This window comes from Amblyomma maculatum, chromosome 10, assembly GCF_055883805.1.
Source record: "Amblyomma maculatum isolate TAMU_Amacu chromosome 10, ASM5588380v1, whole genome shotgun sequence".
Taxonomy (NCBI): domain Eukaryota; kingdom Metazoa; phylum Arthropoda; class Arachnida; order Ixodida; family Ixodidae; genus Amblyomma; species Amblyomma maculatum.
This window is the reverse complement of record NC_139353.1, coordinates 48,707,314-48,730,528: the sequence shown is the minus strand read 5'-3', so window position 1 is coordinate 48,730,528 and position 23,215 is coordinate 48,707,314.

Here is a 23,215-nt window from a genome sequence, read left to right as displayed (position 1 = left end):
AAGAGTAATCAAGTGGCTTCAGAAGTGGCAGAAGCCTCCAATTCGAAGAAGCATGGGTGGGGAATGGTTAGAGGAGAGGATGACGAAGGTCAGGGGTTTGTGTTAGTCGGCTGAATAATGTCACCGAGTATTCCGCTTGCTTCTCGCCACAGAAGCGTCCACTAGAGCAAGGGATAAGAACCATGCCCTAGTGCAATGAAGCGCGCCTTCAGGCGCCGCACATCGCAATTAACGTGCAACTGTCCGCTTTCCCTCTACCACTTCCAATGCAATTCTTCTAGTCATTCCCTTTTACTTAGGTGTCCATGTAAGCAGAAGTAGGCCTTTGCAGATGCTTCGGCTGCTGGTCTTCGCAGTGCAGAAATGTTGACATAGGGACGTGGACGATATTTGCGGAGGGGATGACGTAATGTATCTAGCCCAAACATTAGTAATCTGAATATCAAGGGGTACATAAACAAAAGAAGCTTTCAAACAGGCTGCCTTTTTAAACATTAGGCGAAAGAATGAACACAACGTATATCGAAAAATGATATGAGAGCATGATGTAAATGCGGTATTGGAATTTCATGACATTGCCACAAAACAATGACAATGTTAAGGAAACACAGCAACAGAGTCAATGCCTTAGCAGCAGTAGTAATTAGCTGGGCTAGGAGTTTAGAAGTAATAATAAAATATTTCTGACCAATCAAAGCCACCTTTATAAAACTTGACATATATAACGTAGAAAATGTAGCTGCTCGGAAAAAAAATAGTTTCACGAAACGTATTTGCAGAGCAATGTATTTCCATTGCAAATTTTACTTCTAAACGTTGGCAACCTTTTCCTAAAAACGACATGTGCCACTGGGTCTAAATTAGAAATGCGAAAGTATATGTCACAGAATAAAAACCTATAATAATAGCTACATTTCTAAATATCCCCTTTCGATTTTGTATGAGAGAGGTGGGAGGTACAAAATTATGACTTGGGTATGACTAAGAGCTTCGACATAAGGCAAGCTTTGGCTGGAATGAAAAGCTCGAATTTAACTTAGGGCTGCAGTAGACAATAAACTGATGTGCTCTTCACTGGCGCGCAAGCTAGCGGACTCCTTAAAACGCATGACTTCGCATTTCCTCCAGAAGGATAAAATTTATAGCCTAAATATTTCACATTAATTCGCCAAGCCTACCACCTGACTGAATATTTTTTAATGTTATCGAGAGGGTATGTTTAGTGTCGTGCCTCTATATTACGAAGCGAAACTAGATATAACTTTGTAATAAACGTTTTTTCTTCATTGCCATGAAACTCTGAGGAAATGCAATCACGATTTCGATGTTTTCGTATGCACACCGTAAAGTAAAGCACTATTGTAACTTATTTTCAGGAACGTCAAAAATAGGACGAGTCTGCTTACCACCCCATTCTCATGCACCCACCCCCATAAAGGAGGCGACGTTTTTTATTTCCGCTCGTAGTTCGTGTTAAATATATAACGTTAATAAACAAATAAATAAATAAATAAAAGGAAAAAGGCAATGTAACTAAATATTATTTATAGATAACAGACTGCTCGCTCACGACTGCAGCCCATGATTCGCGTTTATTGTTTGCTGTTAAGAAAGATGGGGTTAGTGGCGTAGGGAACAAAACCTAGATATAGTAAAAATACTGGGGACACAACCTCTACATTGAAGGGTGAGACGTGAGGGCATTATTTGCTTCCGTCAGCCGCTCTTTTCGGGAATCCTTGTTACCTCACCCTGTTTTTTTCTGATACGCCCTCTCATACACGCCTAATCAATATCCTCCTAATTATTGCCTCTTTAATCTCTCACACACTCGTTATAATGCAGTCGCCAGTAGCAGCGCTAAGTGGAAGAACATTATAATACATAGATATGAAATATCGATTAACCAAGCCGCATGAAGGAACCTGCGTGGCGTAGTTGCCCATTCTTCAACCTTTTCCTTGTAAGGTGGCAAAACAAAATCCAACTTGGCTTAGGCGAGGTATGTTTGATTCGGGATTCAAGGGTTCCATGTTCAAGTCCCTTCTTTCAGTCTAAATTTTCTATTTAACGCAATGAATATAGTTTTACTTACAAGTCCTCATGACATCTGCCATGCTGCTGCCTAGAAATCAGTTTTTGGAATTATTTATTCAGGTCTCAAATCCGCTGCTCCACCTTGGTCGCCAAACTTCGACCAATCCACACATTCTCCTCCCGCCCGCGTGAGCGCTAGCCATGTTCTTCATTCAGAGGAGCCTCACCGCTATTGCGTTCAAAGGGAGGACGCAAAAATGCCACTGTGAAGGTCGACCGTAGAGTATTGCTTGCTAAGCTAAGTAGAAACAGAAATAAATCAGCCCCGCTGTAAGGCCGCGGTGGTCCTTTCTTTATAGCTTCGGCGCGCGCGCCGCAGAAAACGGCGATGGAATGTTCTCCAAGCTACGAGAAAGCGACGCGACCGATTACGTCATCTCGGCCACCGCGCTGCGCCTCCTCGCCCTCGTCGCCATGCGCGGAGTCAAGCGTGCATTACCCCCGCACGGTCCCGGCCCTCCTCCTCGCTTCGCGCGGGAGGGCCGTGCGTGCTGACCATGTTCGAGAAAATTCGAAGCCTCTCCAGAAGGCCAAGGGGGGAAGGCATAGCTTTGGCAGCGCTAAGCTGTTCTCCGTTCCTCCTCCGCGCCTAGAAGGTTCGGCGCTGGCTATTAAAGAGCGCGCCGCGCAGTCACCGACGGTTCTGGTTCTGATTGGATTCTCGCTTGGAGAAGACCGGGGTAGCAGGCAGGCCCCGACTGAGAAGTCGTAAAAAGAGCTATGCGCTCGTTTTGCCGTTAGCTATTCGCTCAGCCTCTTTTGTAAAGTGTGTCGCCTCTCTGTCTCGTGTTAATAAGTTTTCTGTACCCTGTGCTTCGTGTTCTTGTTATATAAAGTTAATGTTCGTTTTGTTACGGCAAGTTCGTCGTCCTGCATCTCAGTGTGTTTGCGTGTGAACTGCACGTCGCCTGCCGAATCGAGGAGCACTTTCGAGAGGTGTGGAAGATTTAAAGAAGAACGAGAAGAACCTTTTGACGTTTTACGTCTGCCATTGGGGAACTAAAAATCAAAACGCGGCGCATATGGAAGCTTCCTGTGTAACAGTTAACTAAACAGTCACAATAAAATTGGCCGACCCGTGTGTGTGGATGGAGATGTGTCCTTCTGTTCAAATCTCCCTCTTTGTTTTCTTCTTGTGCATCGGAGATACTGGCTTGTGAGTCTGCAGCTTAAGGATTACAGGTCCAAATCAAGGCTTCACTTCTAGACTTCGATCCATGCACCGCCTCTTTCCCGGTGGTGTTCCCATTGTCTTCCCTCATATACCTTTTTTCTTTGCAGCAGCTTTTTATTTTGCTCCTCGAACAAACATCAGAAATGAATGCAGCTCGCATCAGTGCATGAAACGAAGCGCTCTTTAGTGAGAGCGTAAATCAAAATATTTAATTTTGAACACCGGAGCCGGCTCCTCTTGTCGACTGTCAACAAGGAGTTGAAAAGAAAGGTAAAAAAGAGCGTGAAATCAACGGTCTTGTAAGCCGGCGGTGACCTATTCTGTGATATTTCGGTGCACGCGCCGCAGAAAGCGGCGATGGTAGTTTTGAGCAGCTTCCAGACGGTGACGAGACCGATTGCGCAATCTCGGCTACCGCGCTGCGCCTCCTCGCCCTCGACGACATGGGCTACCTCACGCGTGCATCCCTCGGCACGGATCTGGCCCTCCTCATTTCGCTTGGAAAGGCCGTGCGTGCTGACGATGGCTCGAGTAGATTTCAGGTCTTTCTAGCGAGCCGAGGGGGGACGAGGGGGGGGGGGGGGAAGGAGAAGCATAGCTTTGGTAGCGCTAAGCTGTTTCCGCTCCTTCTCCGCGTATAGAAGTTTCGACGTTGGTTAGGGTGCCTCGATACCGGCGCGCTACACCGAGGCACCCTAACGTTGGTTATTCAAGAGCGCGCCAAGCGGCCATCGGCGGTACTGATTCTGGTCGTCGGCGAAGCTAGTGGTAGCAGGTAGGACCCGACTGAGAAGTAAAAAGAGCTAATAGCGCATTTTGCTGTTAGTGCGTCAGCTGGTGGAGCTGCACGTAGTTTTCATTCAGTCGTCTTCTTGAAGTGTAGCCATCTCTCTTTTGTAAATAAGTTTTCTGTATCTTGTGATTGTGTCATATAAAGTTAATTTTCGTCGTGCAGCTCAAGAATTAACGAAAAAAAGTTAATTTTTTTCGTTACTTCACCTTCATCGTCCTTCCTCTGAGTGTGTGTGTGTGTGTGAACTACACGTTGCCCGCCGAATCGACAAGCATCTTTGTGAGGTGCTGAAGAACTCAAGAAGAAAACAAGGAACCTGACCTTTACTGGCGCAGCCGAGAGTACGATTCGAATACTGCAGCACTCCGCTAGCTCTGCCTGTTACTCAAGCCGTCACAAAGTTATTGGCGCTCACCGAAGTCTGCCGACCGTTCAAGGTGGAAGAGCATCGCTTAGTGCAAGGACCCAAGGACTCCAAGAGGTGGCGTTAAGAAGCAGCGGCGAGTGAGAGTGTCCACCAGCGAAGAGCGACGCGGCAAGGAAGAAACAACCGTTGCTGAGGTGCCGAGATCTCCCGGTAGTTCAGGGCAGGAGCTTCATCGACGGGTACAAGGACCCAAGGATCCCACGAGGTGCCGTTCAGAGGCAGCAACGATCGAAAGTGCCCCCAGCGAGGAGCGACGCGGCAAGGAAGGCACAACCGTTGCTCAGGTGAGCGGGATTTCTTGCCCTCCGTTGGTGTAGTACGTGGCTCAGGCATTTAAAGCGAAAGGTGCGTGGTGTCGACGTATAGTTAAATTAGTAAACATGACCAGCAGAAAATCCGTGTTTTCTGGATGGACCATTGTATCCGTGAAAGTCCCCGTAGCTGCCTTCAGACGGAAAAATTACGTAGCAAAGAATTAAAAGGGAAGGACTTAGTGAATGGTCGAGAGACAGAGACGAAAAGAGAGACTGGAACGCTACAAACTGAATTACAAATCAGAAAGATAGAAGCTGAGTTGGAAATTAAAAAGATCGATGAAGAATTGAGAAAGCATGAACTGGATACCCAAAAAGCGATAGCTGAGGCACAAGTACGAAAGGCTCAAGCTAGAATTGGGTTAATAAAAAATACAAATGCCTCTTGGATTCAAAATCGAAAAAAGTAAAGTTGAAGGAACTAGCACGAACGCAAACGAGCGGCCCCTAACAGTACTCTCAAGCTGGGTGTCTGGTGACGCAGCAGCCTCGGCGTCGGACGCTACCTATGCGCTACCGCGAGTGAAGAGTTAGCGGGGACGATCTTTGCAAAAGCAAGCGATGCTGTCGGCGTGCACGGCGCGTTGCTGGCGAGCGAAATAAACAACGTAAAATAAATACGGAAGACTCAGCCATGGAAGTGGCCGCGCGCGCTCAAATTTACGAGTGCGTCAGCGTTCCAACAGGTGCATCGGAAAGCATGCGACAGCAAGACATCGAAACAAAACATGCAGTAGACGAGGTAATTGTAGAGCGGAAAGCTGCGGCGTGTAATCGCATTTTCACTGACAAGTTAAATGCAGCAAACGCGGGTGGAACAGCGGCACCGGGCGCCAACACTTATCAAGAACAGGGCGCCACAGCTGATGATTCAGTGACAGCGATCGCGAGCGATGCGATCGCCGAGATCAGCGGTGATGCGATGGCCGTAGCAGACAAAGTTTGCAGGATAGCGGCTTTAGTAGCGGTCGGAAATACCAATGCCGGACCCATGATAGGCGCGGAATTTGTCTCCGCTCACAACTGCGAACCAGAGACACTCCACGATGTAGCGAGCACCCCTCGCGAGGATGAGCTTGCAGTGGTAGCATAAGCGAAAATCCAAGGACGAGCGTATGCGTCAAGGTCGCTTTCTGGACAAGACCACTGTGCTGTGCGCTGTGTGCGCAACTCCAGGATCTAGGACCTATCGTGAAAGTTTTGCATTCTGTGCAGTGACTGCACGAGAAAACTGCTTGTGTACTTCATGTGACAGGAACTGTGACCGGCTTTGAATGTCATGTATGCCAGGAAGCGACTGCGAACAGAAACGGTGCATGTTGACCGTGTGCCAGCGGACCAAGGGCCGCGGCCTCAGCAATCCTCTTATGGTGGGGCGTGTAAGGCCGTGGTGGCCTATTCTCTAATGTTCCGGCGCGCGCGCCGCAGAAAGCGGCGATGGTAGGTTCCAGCAGATTCGAGGTGGCGACGAAACCAAATGCACAACCTCGGCCACCGCGCTGCTCCTCCTCACCCTCATCAACATGGGTTGACTCACGCGTGCATCCCTCGGCATGGACCTGGCCCTCTTCCGCACTTCGCATGGGAAGGCCGCGCGTGCTGAAGATGGCTCGAGTAGATTCCAGGCCTTTCTAGCAAGCCGAAAGGGGGGGGGGGGGCAAGCATAGCTTTGGCAGCGCTAAGCTGTTTCCGCTCCTCCTCCGCGCCAAGAAATTTCGACGTTGGTTATTCAAGGGCGCACCGCGCGGCCATCAGCAGTTCTGACTCTGGTCGTCGGCGAAGCTAGCGGTAGCAGGCAGGCCCCGACTAAGAAGTCGTAAAAAGAGCTATACTCTCATGTTGCTGTTAGTGTGTCACCTCGTGGAGCTGCACGTAGTTTTCATTCGGTCACCTTATTCTAGTGTAGTCGCCTCTTTTTTGTAAATAAGTTTTCTGTATCTCGTGTTTGTGCCATATAAAGTTAATTTTGGTCGTGTTACTTCAACTTCATCGTCCTTCGTCTCGGTATGTGTGTGAACTACACGTTGCCTGCCGAATCGACGAGCACCTTGATGAGGTGCTGAAGAACGCAAGAAGAAAACAAAGAACCTCTCCTTTACTGGTCTTTTCTAACGCAGGAGGGAGCAAATGAAAACTTGGGGAATAGCATAGTTCATGCAAAAAAAAAGACACTCTTCCATCATGGCACCAGATCTAATGACAGAAGGGCCCGTTAAAAGGGTTTCAACAATATGCTTATAAATAATAACATACGCACAAGCTCTTTGCGGCCATAATGCATAGGAGCCTCCGCCATTTTGTTCTTCACTGATGGCCGCCTAATTCCACAACAGCTTCCCTCTTAAGTCTGGGACATCATGCATGTTGTTCTCTATGTCCCACACGTATTTCTCAGTGCGTGGCATAGAGTGTTTTCAGCAAATCGAACGTTTTGTCCTTTAATTTCCCCACTCTTTCTTGGTTTCACGTGATTTATTATCTGTTTTGCTTTGCCTATGCTAGTGGCAGCTGAGTGGGAATGCTGACCATAATAGCATAATTTCCAGGTTCGACTTCCTTGCCGATCCTCTTGCCTCTACTTTAGCTGGTGCTCTTAGTTGAGCTGCCAGCCTTTGGAATTGGTTGGCAGAGGCAGGGCTGAACAAAGGGAAAACTTTTAGATAACCAATCGAAGCGTATTTCCGTTGTTCTCACTTGCCATTCACCTGGATTTTTTTTTGCTTGTCTTCACCTCGCAGTTTTTCCACCTCATTTTTATTGTAGAAGGTACACCAGCCGTCCCACCATCGCTCTCGTATGGCTATTGGTAGCTTTTCTCTTCGCCGCTCCCTCCTAATTTGCCCTACGAGGGTTTATTGATAAAGTCTATTAGGCCTGGGTAAAGAAGGTTGTCGGTGGCACAGAGGTACAAAGCCATTCCACCCGTTAACGAGGCTAACTTAGTGCAGGCCTTGACCACCAAGAAAGTATTACAAGAGACTTGCCTCGGGTCCTTGCACATAAACCGCCATATTATGTCGGTGTGAAACGCGTAGCCGCGTGTGTGCTCAGTTTGTTATCACCAAGCGTTATAAGTACGATGACCCACACTCCTCCGATGGCATCCATCTATGGAGATCCACTCATTCTGCTTAACGCATGTTTAATAAATGCCGTTCATGTAATAATGCAGTTATAAACATTGTTTCTCCCCTTTTTATAATTTTTATGCAATATTGCATATTTCCCCATATACACTTTGGAGACATGTTCTGTCACACTGTAACAGCCACGCGTAATTATCACGCGAGGTTACGCATGATTTTAGGGTTCACGGAGACATCAGGGCACAGCTGTCATCCCCTTCATTGACTTCCGGTCTTCAAGACGGCGCCGCAGCACTCCCTCTTACAGGCATAACCGGTGGATCGCGTACGTGCGTGGTTCAGGCTTTCTGCCGTGGGGACCGCCACCATCACCTTAAGGTCCGATCTTTATTATTTGTGGGTACCTGGTCACACTAGTGACCAGGTATCCAAAACTGTTTAATGTTAGCTTGGGGTTATCGGTTGATCACTGTCGTAAGCGAGGAAATCCTGACATTAACACAGGTATATCCACCTCTTCTGCTGTTGTGTCATGGGTGGTTGCAGCAAGTGCATCAATTCTCTAGGCACAGGTAAGCACCACTGTGCCTTGTACACACTTGATACCTGCAGTATCGACGGAGAGCAAATATTTCATACTGGTACTGTAGTATTTGTGGCAGCCGCTTTGGAAGAAATGTAAGGCATTAGCTTCCGCTCTAGGGGTAATGGTTATGGTTTATTGGCTTGGAGGCGAAACTGTCCACCTAGCTTAATACTGAACACATGCTTACCCGTTGCAATTTCCGTGAAGCCTGTGAGAGAGCGGTCCTCGACTGCAGCGCCACCTGCTTTCACGCCGCAGACTCGAGTTTCGCCATCACGACTTCAGGGTTGAGCCCAATTTATCACACGAGGTCCAGTGAAAATGCAAATTTCTCCTTCAGGAAGGTGGTTAAGCTGGAATGAATGGATGTTTTATATAAAGGAAAAAAGCCCATGATGGCAGAAAAGGAATGCGTTACCGGAATGTTGTTACCAGCGGAAATTTGGTTACCGAAGAGGCTGTTGTTGTTGTGTTGGGTTTTAGGGCACATGGGAAACTAAGGCCATCATGCGCCAAGACTTTGAATAATAACTTCACTTCCTTTAAAAACATCAAAAATAGACGAAATTTCGACAATAACATTCTCTCTTTGTGAGAAACTGATGAAATGGGATTTGTTTACTATCGAAACACATAAAATGTTTCCTCCTGATTTCCTCATATTTCGTACATAATATTAGAATGCGGTTAACTGTCAGTTGTTTATTGCATGTCTCACATGTAGGTTTTTCTTGCTCCCCTTGTATGAAGTTGTGTGTGAGATGTGTATGTCCAATGCGAAGGCGACACAGGATCGTGCAAAAAAAAAAAAACGCTCTGTATAACTCGATAATTTCAGTCTTGAATAATAGGCTTTACGAAGTGTAGCTTGTTATTTGTTTCATTATCCCTTGAAGCCTGCCATTAGGATCTTGGTTTAGTAATTATAAATTTTATGCAGTCTTTATGGGTTATGTTGACGTGATTTTATTTTAGTGTTATGGGCGCGTGATGCACATTCGTCCTCTTTTTCATTCCCCCTGATCCACATGTGGCTGGGGACCCAGCATATTTTTAAACCTGTCCTTTTTTATCGGCTTTTACAAAATCGTGGGTGATATCTCCAATTAAGGCCTCCGTTGCATTTTTGTGGTGCAATGCTGTAATTACACCCCGCAGGGGGCACCTGTTAAAGCAGGTGTTTGTGTGTTTTGTGCGACACCACGGACCCCGAGCACCCACGCTTAGCCGTGCGTGGCATCGTCGTGTCTGGGGAAAAGGGGATCCTGGTGGTTGAGCCGATGCCGAGTGTTTGGACCCTTAAGGCCCCTCGGTGGAGGCAACACACCACTTTGGCCCACGCTTCCAATAGACGGCACCTTCGGGCTGACCCGTTCAGGGGAAATCGGCAGTCGCCTTTTCCTATGCTCCCCTCCATCTTTCACTTTCCTATCTTCTTCCTCAGAACTTTCCTGTCTTCTCCTCCCTTCTCGCTTTTTCCTTTTTCCTGGCGGCGAGGGTTAACCTTGTGTGGCTAACCACCCTGCGTTACGCCGTGTTTGGTTATAGTCAGAGTGTACAGCTGACATGGCCAGGACTCTGTACAAGCTCCTTTCCCGTCCCCTTGTTGGGCTCTATGGTGGGTGGCTGCCACTTTGGCCGAAAAAATATCACATTTTATGGCTGCTTCTCTTTCTGGAACTGATCGCCCTCTCAAAAGAGGGCGGACCGATGTAACCCATGAATTTTTCCAAAAAACAAAGAAGTTTTCCCAAAGTACTAACTGATACATAGTGAAGAGTGAAGGGTGCAGTGAAGGGTGCAGCGGTGGTGTAGCGGTAGAACATCCGCCTCGCATGCAAGAGGACCGGGGTTCAAATCCCGGTGCCGCGCAATTCTCCACCGGAACAAAAAAAAAACCGCGTGTTGATGGAATTGCATAAACAGGTTTGGGGTGCGACCTGATGCCGATGAACACCTCCGGCAACGCACTCCCTCACCAGAACAGGAGTTGGCCACCCTGGTGCAGTAATTGGCCACAACCTCCTACGATAAGCTCCATAAAACCCCGGCCCTCAGTCACCAGCGGCTGCGGAACAACTGACCACGGCGGCGGTCAGACCTGTGACGCAGCAGGGGGTGCTAAGAAAGCCTGGTTCCGCTGGACAGGCCGCCATTGGAAACTGACCCTGGCAACGTTTAATGCTAGAACCCTAGCTAGTGAAGCTAGTTTAGCAGTGCTGTTAGAGGAACTAGAGGGCATGAAATGGGATGTCATAGGGCTTAGTGAGGTTAGGAGGCCGAATGAGGCATACACTGTACTGAAGGATGGGCATGTACTGTGTTATCGAGGTTTACCAGAGAGGCGACCACTAGGAGTAGGTTTCCTTGTCAATAAGTATATAGCGGGTAATATAGATGAATTCTATAGTATTAATGAGAGGGTTGCTGGCATCGTAATTGGGCTTAATAAGCGGTATAAACTGAAGGTTGTACAGGCCTATGCACCTACATGTAGTTATGATGACCAGGCAGTTGAAAGCTTCTATGAAGATGTAGAATCGGCAATGCGAAAAGTAAAGACGCAGTATACTGTACTAACGGGCGACTTCAATGCCAAGGTAGGGAAAAAACAGACAGGAGACAAGGCAGTAGGTGACTATGGCATTGGCTCTAGGAATAGCAGGGGGGAGTTACTAGTTGAGCTTGCAGAGAACAATAACTTACGAATCATGAATACCTTCTTCAGTAAACGGAAGAACGGGAAATGGACATGGAAAAGTCCTAACGGAGAGACTAAAAATTAAATTGACTTCATAATGTGTTCAATCCCCGCCATTATGCAAGATGTAGAGGTAATCGGGAAAGTGCGATGCAGTGACCACAGGATGGTGAGGTCCCGATTAGCCTAAATCTGAAGAAAGAACGCAACAGATTAGTAAGAAAGAAATCCATCAACCAATTAGCGGTGAGGGGGAGGGCAGAAGAGTTCAGGATCTCGCTACAGAATAGGTATTCAGCTCTAACTCAGGATGGCGACATTGAGGCAAGGAACAATAATTTTAGAGATATCATTACTGAGTGCGCGGTAGAAGTAGGCGGTAGGATAGTTAGAGAGGATACCGGTAAGCTGTCTAAGGAGACGAAAGATTTGATTAAGAAACGCCAGACTATGAAAGCTTCCAATCCAACAGACCAGATCAAATTGGCCGAGATATCAATGCTAATCAATAAGCGCAAGGTGGCCGATATAAGGAAGTATAACATGGAGAAAATTGAGCATGCTGTAAAGAACGGGGGAAGCCTTAAAGCGGTAAAGAAGAAATTGGGCATAGGTAAAAACCAGATGTATGCGATAAGGGACAAGGCGGGCAACGTCATCACTAATATGGACAAGATAGTCAAAGTAGCCGAGGAGTTCTATACAGATCTCTACAGTAGCCAAAGTAGTCTGGACCGTAATGAGATTGGTGGTAGGGAAAAACAGTCAGACGTTCCACCAGTGACGAAGGATGAGGTCAAGAAAGCACTAGAAACTATGAAAAGGGGGAAATCAGCTGGAGAGGATCAGATAACTACAGATTTGCTGAAGGACGGGGGGATATCGTGCTAGAAAAACTGGCCACCCTGTATACGCAGTGCCTGGTGTCATCGACGGTACCGGAACCATGGAAGAATTGAAACATTATCCTCATTCACAAGAAAGGGGACTCTAATTACCTTAAAAATTACAGACCAATCAGCTTACTGTCTGTTCCGTATAAGGTATTTACTAAGGTAATCGCTAATAGAATCAGTACAACCTTAGACTGCAATCAAGCAAAGGATCAAGCAGGGTTTCGGAAACGGTACTCTACTATCGATCATATCCATACCGTCAATCAGGTGATAGAAAAATGCTCGGAATATAACCAGCCCTTATACATAGCATTCATTGATTACGAAAAAGCATTTGACTCAGTTGAAACCTCGGCGGTGATGCAGGCATTGCGAAATCAGGGGGTAGACGAGCCGTACATGAAAGTGCTGGAAGATATATATAGTGGCTGTACAGCAACCATAGTTCTGCATAAAGAAAGTAAAAAAATTCCCATAAAGAAAGGTGTTAGGCAAGGAGACACAATCTCCCCAGTACTATTCACAGCTTGTTTAGAGGAAGTATTCAGTGACTTGGAATGGGAGAAGTTAGGGATAAGGGTAGATGGAGAATACCTCAGTAATCTGCGATTTGCTGATGACATTGCTTTGCTAAGTAACTCGGGGGATGAACTGCAAATAATGATTGATGACCTAGACAGAAAAAGTAGAAAGGTAGGCTTGAAAATCAATATGCAGAAGACTAAGGTAATGTTCAACAGCCTCGGGAAGGAACAGCAGTTTACATTAGGTAGCGAAATACTGGAAGTAGTAGGCGAATATGTCTACTTAGGACAGGTAGTACCCGCAGATCCAGACCATGAAAAGGAAATAACAAGAAGAATAAGATTGGGATGGAGCGCATTTAGCAAGCACTCGCAGATTATGACTAGCAGCTTACCGGTATCGCTAAAGAGGAAAGTATATAACAGTTGCATCTTACCTGTACTCACCTCGAACGAAAAATGGTAGGGGTAACATTAAGAGATAGAAAGCGCACAGAGTGGGTCAGAGAAATAACTCAAGTTACCGAAATTCTAGTGGAAATTAAGAAGAAGAAATGAGCATGGACAGGACATGTAGTGCGAAGAGAGGATAACCGATGGTCGCTGAGGGTAACAAACTGGATTCCAAGGGAAGGAAAGCGTAGCAGGGGGCGGCAGAAAGTTAGGTGGGCGGATGAGATTAAGAAGTTCGTAGGGGTCAAGTGGATGCAGCTAGCACAGAACCGGGTTAAGTGGAGAAATATGGGAGAGGCCTTCGCCCTGCAGTGGGTATAATCAGGCTGATGATGATGATGAAACACTGAATAGATTTTTACGCCAATGAAAGAAAGGTCTGACTAATACGTGAAGAAGGCTATTGGCGTCGTCGAACCCGACTCACAATATCTGAATTCTACGGACAAATCAGCTGCGCTGCGGAGGGATAGAGGTTAGGGCGCTGGACTGCTGCGCTCATGGAGGCGAGACAGAAACGGGCCGCGGCGGCCGTTTTTCAGTGGAGGCGAAAAGGAAGGCGCCCGTCTGCTGTATGATATCAGAACATGTTAAAGAGCTCCAGGTGGCCTAAATTTTCGGAGCCCTCCATTACGGCGTCTCTCATAGTCAACTTCGCCCTGGGATGTTAACCCCATAAACCGAGCCAAACCATAAATTGCCGCAGGGCTAAAAACATGTTTTAAAAGACAATTATTTTGAGTTATTTCGAGGAAGCCGCAGAGCTACTGTACTGCTCTAGTCTGTCCGCGCAGTCATTCGCTGTAGCTTTTGCCACGGCAAGCACTCCCTTAAAAAACAATAATGAAGAAACTATAAATAGTTATGAGGCTATAAAAATGGCGAGAGGGCAGTTGCACGCTCACGCCCGCAATTAACTCGGCCAACAGAGCAGAAATTACAAAATTCATTCATATTGCTGTGTGCTCCCAGCCGCCCACGCTAAAATTGCGAATGCAAGTCACATAGTGCGTGGCGTGAGGATGTGATTGAGATTGGAGCGTAGAAACCGCAGCAATCGCGCGGAGTTAACATGCGTAAAAAACGTGTTTTCCGTTTGTGGGCTGGGGTTATTCGTATGGGTCTGGAGGTAATGAGATTGCAACCTCGGTTAGGCGAAAGTAATTCGACCAAAATGTGCTGCGCGCCGCTCGAGAATGAGGCCAGCCGCATTCGCCGCTCAGGTTGCCAGCAACGTCTGGTGCGTCCGAGCGCGCGCCCCCGGAGGTGCGCGTAAGCAATTACGCTTGCGGGCCAGGTAACGGAAATTCCTTAGTGGTTCGGTTGAACAAAGCGGATTCCGTACGTGGTTCTTGCGTCCCTTCGTAACCACGCAAGAGTAGCTTTAATCATCCGACCACAGCCCCAATCACTTTCTCATCCCTACGACGCGGGCGACGCAATTCGTAAACAACGCATGGCAATCCGCACGCATGTGAAGTTAATCTCCGTGAAATCCAACCAACCGCGAACTGCCCACATGTAGCGTCCCAATCATGCAACAGGGCTTTCGACGTGCGCCCCTAAAATATCCAATAAAACGGTTTTTCTCTTTCAAAACAGTTGGAACATGCAAAACAGTTTGTTCATAGGATATGCGCTGCAAGGTGAAGGCTTTTTCAAGGTAGACTAGTGAATATTTGCGAGTGCGGGCAAAAATGGAGAAAGATGATTTTCAATCTTGTGTTCTGCAAGGAAATTCAACTTGAGCAATCAAAGCGATGCTACAAAACCCCAAACTGTTTGCGCCGCTGGTCCGTACCAGTTTTCCAATGGTTACACTATTGCCCTCTGACTCGCGCTCAAAACTTCTGGAGTGAAATACTGAACGGAAGTGTATTGGAAGGATTCCATGCAACTCAATGAGGCAGTTAAAAAGGCAGAGCTCAGGGATCGATCCGTCAAAATCATTCAAGCACTTGTATTGCTCCAGTCTGGAGGAGAGGTTGAGGTGAACTGCTGGTTTGTTGACCTAAGTGGAAATCAGCCTATTTAGAAACTTCGGAAGGTTGGAGTAAACCACTGCAGCCCGATTTTGTTTTATGCGAATGTACTTACATTGTCGCAAGTACAAACTCTGCCATTCTAAAACTCTACAAATGCAACTGCCCTAATACAATTAATATAACTGTAAAATGTATCATGCATTCAGTGACCTAAATAAAGTATTCCGGGCCATATCCGATGCCCGTCGTAGACTCCAGTACACTGCAGCACCTGAGCTAGAATAAGCGTGAAGCAAGTTCACGTTTTATAAAATTGTCTGCCCTGCAAAAATGACAGTATGTCTATATCACATTTACACAGACTTGCGATATGTGCATCGAGACGAACTGTCAGCGCACATTGCCACTCTTACTCATCGTTTATATCTTAGTACTGGCCGTATGGTCAGTTTGGTTACAAAAATAATTTTTTCTTTTATAAGTACTGCTTACAAATACTGCAGCTTCAGATTATTGCACCTTCTAAATACAGTTTTAAACGCTTTATATAATTTCTCAATTTCTCTGTAGTATAGATAGATAAATAAAAGCTCTACATGTCACGCTCCAACACCGTACCCGACTCAAAAGAGTCACCACTCCGATGAAGATTCCTTCCTTGCTTGTCGTATTTTTCGGCAATCTCAACCATTGGAAAGGTCATTATGAGAAATGTGAGAAATGCATTTTTCTCCAAGAAGGTACTTCTTGTTTCCGTCCTTTCTGATAATTTTGTAGACGCGTCAGCGAGGAACACATTACTGAAAGAGAACCCCCATTGCATATGAATGCTGTAGGCTAGCATTTCCCACTTCTGGGTGGGCTGCCTCATTCTAGTGCGTTGCATCGTCATCCCTTTTACTGGTTCTCTCAAAATATCCGGGCTTGCGGTTTGGCACGATGACTGACACCATGGCGTTCTGCTGACGACAACATTCGGCATGAGTGAAAGGTGTCTTGGTGCTTACTATAGCGGCGGCGAGTGCGTGTGGTTGCCCTTCTCCTCTGCCCCCTCCGCATTCACGTCATCATCGTCTTCGTATTGCTGATGCAGTGAGTTCTTACAAAAAGAGCACTCCAACGTCAAAGCGAGCGTGTTTGTCTCGTTCTTGGGGAACGGAACTCTGCCTACTCACCAGGGGAATAGTCTTTAGCGAAGCCGCTTTTATTACTACTATTTATAACAATAATCAATCACTGAAGCAAGTCAGGATTAAACAATAGTTTGCAATACGCGGAATATTATTCTTGTTAACAGAAATGCATTACAAAACCATAATCAAGTAACGGGCAATTTAGTGCTCATTTTGTTTCAATGACATCAAAAACCCCGCCCTGTAGAAAATCCCGCATTTTCGGCGTTTTGAACAAGAAATCATGGGTATGGCTCTGGCGGGTGGTAATGACTGAGTACTGATTTTTCATTGGGTTGTGGGACGTATGAGACCCCGTGATAGCACCAATTTAGAAGGAGCTCATAACTCAGTTTGCACATATGAGGTGTGGTGGTTGAGATAATCAACATTCCAGTGCTATTGCATGCCGAATAAAGCCCGCTACTTCTAGTCTACTCATATACGTCCTATACCGCTTGGCTTAGGTGAGAATTTGTATGTGTATCGGTTAGTCACTGTCCCAGTAGCACACATTACGTGGCCCACCTGGGGCCCGTATGGGCAAGTTGGGCTTGGGCAACCACAATAACACCCATGAGGGCCCTCTTTAGGGATCAAGCGGGCACTTGCCTCTGCTTTTTCCATCTGGGCATCATATAGGCGTGGAAAGGGCTAACTGAGTACATATCTCCACATGTGACCCTAAAGGGTCTCGCTTGGGGAATTTTAGGGCCAATGCAAAGAAAATTAGGGCTTTGTGTAGGAAAAGCCTGGGATAATCTAATTGGGGTTGTCCACTCAAAAGCTGAATAGGTCCCGCATGGGCTGCGGCGGGGCTAAGTACGGGTATGCCCACACATTACCTACATGGGACCCTTGAGGGGTACTTGTGGGAAGGTCAGACGGAAATGTGGAATTCATGCAGAAAATTCCTGGGCTGCTCCGATTAGGGCTGCCCACAAAAAACCTAGATAATTTTCACAAGGCCGTTAGCGGGGCAGGAAAGTGCTCCTTCCCGCTTTTGCCCGCATCGTTCTCTTGTGGGGCAATTTTAGGGCAATCCGATGCAAATGTGGGCCTAAAGCAAACAGAAGACGGGCTAGTCCGATTGGGGCTGCCCACGCAAAAGCCGAATAGGACCCGCATGGTTTGCGGCCGGGCTGAAAAGCGAGCACACCCCCACGCGCTGCCCACACGGGTATTTCTTGGGGTACTTACGGGGAAATGCAACATATATTCGTAGTCACCATGCGGTAAAAATAAAATCACCCCAATTGGGGCGGCCCATGAAAGGCCGCAGTGGGCCCCAAATTGGCCGTAGACGGGCTTACCGCTCTGAAACGTCTCCACCCTATCTTTAAGGCACCATTTTATTTATGTAAATCATCTTATACCGGCGACGAATTGCCTCTTCTGGAGGTTTTGCATAACAGTCCTAAGCATATCCATGCCATGAATAAAGACTATCTATTTTTACTCTAAAAACTACGTTAATTATGCAGTATCGGCAGAAAATATGCAACAATAACTGTTGCGCTTTAAGAGTATGTACTGAACGACCTCCTAATGTTTCCTGCGGCATTACTATTCTACACACACCACCAAAAAAATATTCAGACCAACATGTTGGGGCTGATGTGGGCCAGCCCACAATATTGTAGTGTTCGGATACAAGCAAAAAAAAATAGTGCTTAATGTTTCGCACTTGATGATTATTGAAACTTGGGCAGCCCCGAAAATTCCAGATTCAACCCATGAGGGCAGCACGTGGGATTAATAGACTTAAAAATATAAAACCTTGATCAATGGGCCGGCACTGCCTGCACAAACATGGGACTCATTAATGATTCTGGTGTGCTGCCCACATTCGTCTACCTGGGCTAAATGCGGGCAGCCCTATTTGGACTGCCCACACGGATACAGATTGGGACCGATCGCGGCAAAATTAGACAGCCCACGCGGGGCCCCTCTGGGTACGTGTTGCAAAGCCCGCATGGGGCCCGTACGGGCTGGCCCCACGAGCCCAGCGCGGGCCCCTGCGTAATAGCGCACTTTGTGCTACTTGGGTGACGACCCGCAACCGGAGAACGTGGTAGCTTAGGATTGTATGATTGTGAGAATGTGGAAGATATTAGAGGTAAGAATTAAGCTTTGAGTTTGAGGTGAGCAGAGACTATCCGTACGCAGACCATGGAACCATACTGCCAGTCTCAGAAAGGAACTATCAAGACTATCGGGTCATATCCTCAAAAGTGGTGCTTAGGTGTCTCCCATATTGATGGTTTTTCCCGCCTCCTAGTTTTAATGAGGTCGACCCTTGTGAGATATTAAAATTTGGTCGAGTTGTTCTGTTTAATTTTTTTTTATTTGAACGGTACTGGCGTGATGCTGCTTTAAATGAATAGTAGAGCATTGTGACCACCTTTAGCTGTTTTATTTACCGACTATCTCTTTAGCAGTTCACTTCCGAACAAATGGTACGTTGCCAGCGTTCTTCCGGTATGTAAAACTGGGCCTCGCCAGTTGCCGTCAAATTACTGTCCTGTTTTTTTTTTTAATGATCAATCCATGTTAAATTCTTAAGATGATCCCATCCACAAGCAATTCGAACCATCTCAATGCTAATTCTATACCAAATCCAAACCAGCATGAATATCCGGCAAGGCGCATCACGCATAACAGAGCTTGCCGAATTTGTTCGATTCGCAACGTTCGCGTGATTCTGTATCGTGTTAGTCTCAGTCATTCCGTGTTAATATATTTCAAGAAGGCCTTTGTTGTGGTTGACCATGCATTGCTAGTCTATAGGCTGCGCTGTGTAAATGTGAATGCGCAAGTAATAGACTGGATTAGAGAATACTTAAGGTTGAGGTTTCTGTATGTAACTCTAAAAGGAGCCAATATTCAGTGTACCTTCCATCACGTCATGAAGGAGCACTGAACAAGGGTAAAGGGGGTACCGCCTCAGTTCGCAGGTCAAGCCCACGTTTCGACAAGTGGACTTGACGTCTTGCTACGAACGCTGCCATTGAGATATGAAATTCATTCCCACTACCCAGTCGGAAAAAACTACAGAAAATTTTCTGATGTTACGACAGAATTTCTGTGCGGTTTTTGACGAAAAACCTGTTTTGACAACAGAACATTCTGTAGTAACATCAGAAATCTCTGTAGTTACAACAGAAAAGTGCTACAGAACTACAGACAACAGAAATATACTACAGAAAAACTACAGAACTACAGAAAAGTACTACAGAACTACAGAAAAATCTGATGGTTACAACAGAACTACAGGATATTTTGTCGTATTTTTGACACAGTTCTGTAGTTTTTTTCGACTGGGTAGGGTTGCATTCATGTATGACAGTTTGGAGTTCGTAGCGTGACTGCTAGTGAAATGGGGCTTAGAGAGAAGGCTCTCTCCAATCCCACTGCTGTACCGCGGGAGTCCGTAGCGTGACTCTAGCCACCCTGTTCAAAATGATCTCGTCTCATTGCAACCAATGGCAGTGTTTCACCAGAAAAGACAGTGATAGCATTGACATCACGCCGGAAGAAAACGCGGCGAGGAAGGAAGTGCTGAAATTAGGGAAGCGAGCGGCAGATGCTTTGATCTGCGCAATGCGCGCCTTTCAGGCGGAACATCAAAGGAGCGCTCTCTCCTCCCAGGCTAGCAAAGGAGGCGCGAACTCATTAGTTCTGAAGACATTGCGTTCCCCGTCCGAAGCCCCGTAGGTGGCATGCGAGAAGCAATCGCGTGTCAAAAGCGAGATAAAGTCTTTCCATATTTAATACGTGTTATCGGGAAAATATGCAGTGGTAGGTCCCATTTTATCTAACAGCTACTCGTGCTGTCGACACGAAATGCCGATTTTGCAGTTTGTCGCATTAGCCCTCCTCCTAATGATCTTGTAAATAGAACGATATGTATAACATTGAGCGAAGTTCTCATCTTTGGGTAGTACAGAGGCATGTTGGTAGGACATGGTTAAGGGAATATTACGTTCTGTTGGTGAACGCAAGTTCGCAGCTTCGACCCAGACGCGGCATCTTGATTTCACAGCAAATATGCCTGCGAACTGGGATGGAGACGTAGTCAAATAATTAGATGCTGCTCAAATAAAACGGATCTCACCACTGCGGAACGATACAGTTTGGTTTTGATTTGTGTTTGATGTGAGCATTACTCAACGGTTGCGCTCTGCCGTGTGATGCGCTAAAACAAAAGTTACCGCTGTACAGCTGCAGTCTTACACTATCCAGAGAACTGTCTGTGGCTATGCAACGAAAGCTGTAGAGTTGAAGCGCACCAATTAACTGTGCAGCTTAATCGTTAATCATTGAATTTTGGGGATCCGGCTCTGGAATATTGCGCTAGTGATAAACTATTAACATTGTTAATGGATCAAGGTTATACTTCAATACCTGCCATCATATAAGGCCAGTATAAAGTACTATGTCCCGAGTATGATACATCCATGCCAACTACTGTGCTGCTTGTGGCAAATCTCACATAGTGTACATGAGCAGCGCCTGCCACGGCTCACCGCCAGCTCCCGGCGCGTGCTTGTTTGATCAACGCACACTTACGTATGTACGTCATGTGGGCTGCAGACACGGCTTCAGATAAGTAGCGAATTTACGTGGACATAGGCCTTAGACGACATGAAGGAAACCGTTTTTGCGCAGTTGGCTGCTCGAAAACTAATAATACATCTTAAAGGCTTACCTGAAACCTAGACCGCAACGAAGCCAAATATGCTTCATGTACTTGGTGAAGGACGACGTTGAGAAATCCCCCCCCCCCCCCCGCTCTTCCTTTAGCTTCGCTTGCCTAACCGAAGACAGCTGCTTTTGTACTCACAGCCAAAATCTTCAAAGCAGATAAGCCAGCGCTCTCAAAGTTGAGAAAAGTGGTGCTCCGCGACTGGTGGTGTCGCTGAGGCTGTTCTGCTGAGCTGTGGCGCTATGTCTACCCTGGTGTACACATGTGCAATATGTGGTAAATCTATAAAAACAATTAACCATCCTATAGTCGAATGTGATGGTATCCATCGGGAAGTCGATGCAGGAACCGTCATTCTTCTGTAGGCCCTGGGGTTTAAAGATACCAGTGGTCGAGTGAATGAATCTGCGGTGGAAGCTGCAAAAAACGTTCGGAAGATTAGTGGCTTAAAAGAAGAAAGGCAACATAATGTTAGTAATGTAGAAACAAAAATTCAATAAATGAATTGATGGTATTTTTAATCGACCTAAACCAATAATTAGGATATAGGAAAAAAAAACGGGCATGATAGCATCTGCTACCACACCGCTTAAAAGGGGACGCTCCTATATTCCATCCAACCCATCCCATGTACTGTATCTATAGTGCATGCCGTCATTGAGCCCTCCACCGCTGCGGTCGCGGACGACTGCTGTTGCGAAGCATGTCTTTGTATTTCCTTCCTTCCTTCCTTCCTTCCTTCCTTCCTTCCTTCCTTCCTTCCTTCCTTCCTTCCTTCCTTCCTTCCTTCCTTCCTTCCTTCCTTCCTTCCTTCCTTCCTTCCTTCCTTCCTTCCTTCCTTCCTTCCTTCCTTCCTTCCTTCCTTCCTTCCTTCCTTCCTTCCTTCCTTCCTTCCTTCCTTCTTTTCCTCTCTCTTTCCTTCTTTTCTTCCTTCCATCCTTCCTTCTTTCCCTCTCTCCTTCTTTCCTTCCTTCCTCTCTCAACCTAAGCAGTGGAGGTGGCCTAACTACAGCCACTCGGTAGGCCCGTGCTATTTCGATTCTTTTTTCCTGCAGTCGCAAAAACACCGCCTCGCTTCGAAATGTCCACGCAACATAGATGCCGCTGGTAAAAGTGGAATTGCATTTGTAAACAGATATTGTTCTTTATGCACCATGAACGACGATGTCAATCAGTGAAGCATGAAACCCTTTATAACCTAAACTTAAATGAAACCTGCTGGTAGTAGTACAAACATTAGGTGGGGACTTCCATTTAACATTCTCATTTCCCTCTTAACCACAAAGAACAAATTGTCGACCCAGATATAGGAAAGAAGCTCATACATCAATTTTTTGCTGAACCGGTATGAAAATGCATGATACGGAAGAAACCGCGTTTTCGGACTGAGTAAGATTAGTTATGCCACACTATGCGCTCGAAAAATGTCTGTCCCGCAGTAGAGAACGTACTCATTGCATACGTGCCTTTCCCTCTAGATAAAAACAAGAAATTCTATCTAACACAAAAAAAAAATATATGCAATAACAATTTTACTCTTCTTGTATCTATTAGACAAATTTCCAGTCCTGAGATGGGCTCTTCAAAAATACATCTTCCATTCTAAATTATTATCCATATTTAAACAGCCAATACGAATCCTTGAATATTATTTTTCAGCCGCTTTGCGTACTTAGAGAGATTTCATCCACTTTCCTTGAGATTGCATTCACATTACTTTCGTTGTCATTGAACACCTGAGCATCAGTGCCTGCAAATTATTCTGAATAGACCGGGTCAGATTCCTGCAAGTAATTCTTTTTCACAGTATTTCCCCACAATTCACATGAATCATCCTTCGTCCCCACCTTGTATGAAATTGCAAGAAGCTGAACCTTTTTTTTTTATGTTCTGATCACCTCGCTCTCTACGCGTGATGGGAGCATATTTTGCTGCTATAGTCTCAAAAAATGAGTGCGTTTGTGGCAGTTGGCATTTAATACATTTGATGATTTAGAGTGTATAGTAAATGTTCCTACCGATCATTTCCTTTTACAGATAAATATTGGTAAAGTTAGTTGTTCTTAACTTGTAGAGGCACTAAATTTTACTGTCTAGCATTTCTTACCTGCAGTTATTACATACATATCGAATATATGATAAGCCGTGATAACCTTCGAAACTAAAATTGATTATATTTCTCAATTATGAATAAAATACAAGCGTCGACTTTTCTATCGGGTGGTTTGTCACTGCGCTCAGCAAATTGTTCTTTGCGCTTGAGAATGCGCGCCGCTGCCGAGAAAACCAGCATCTCGTG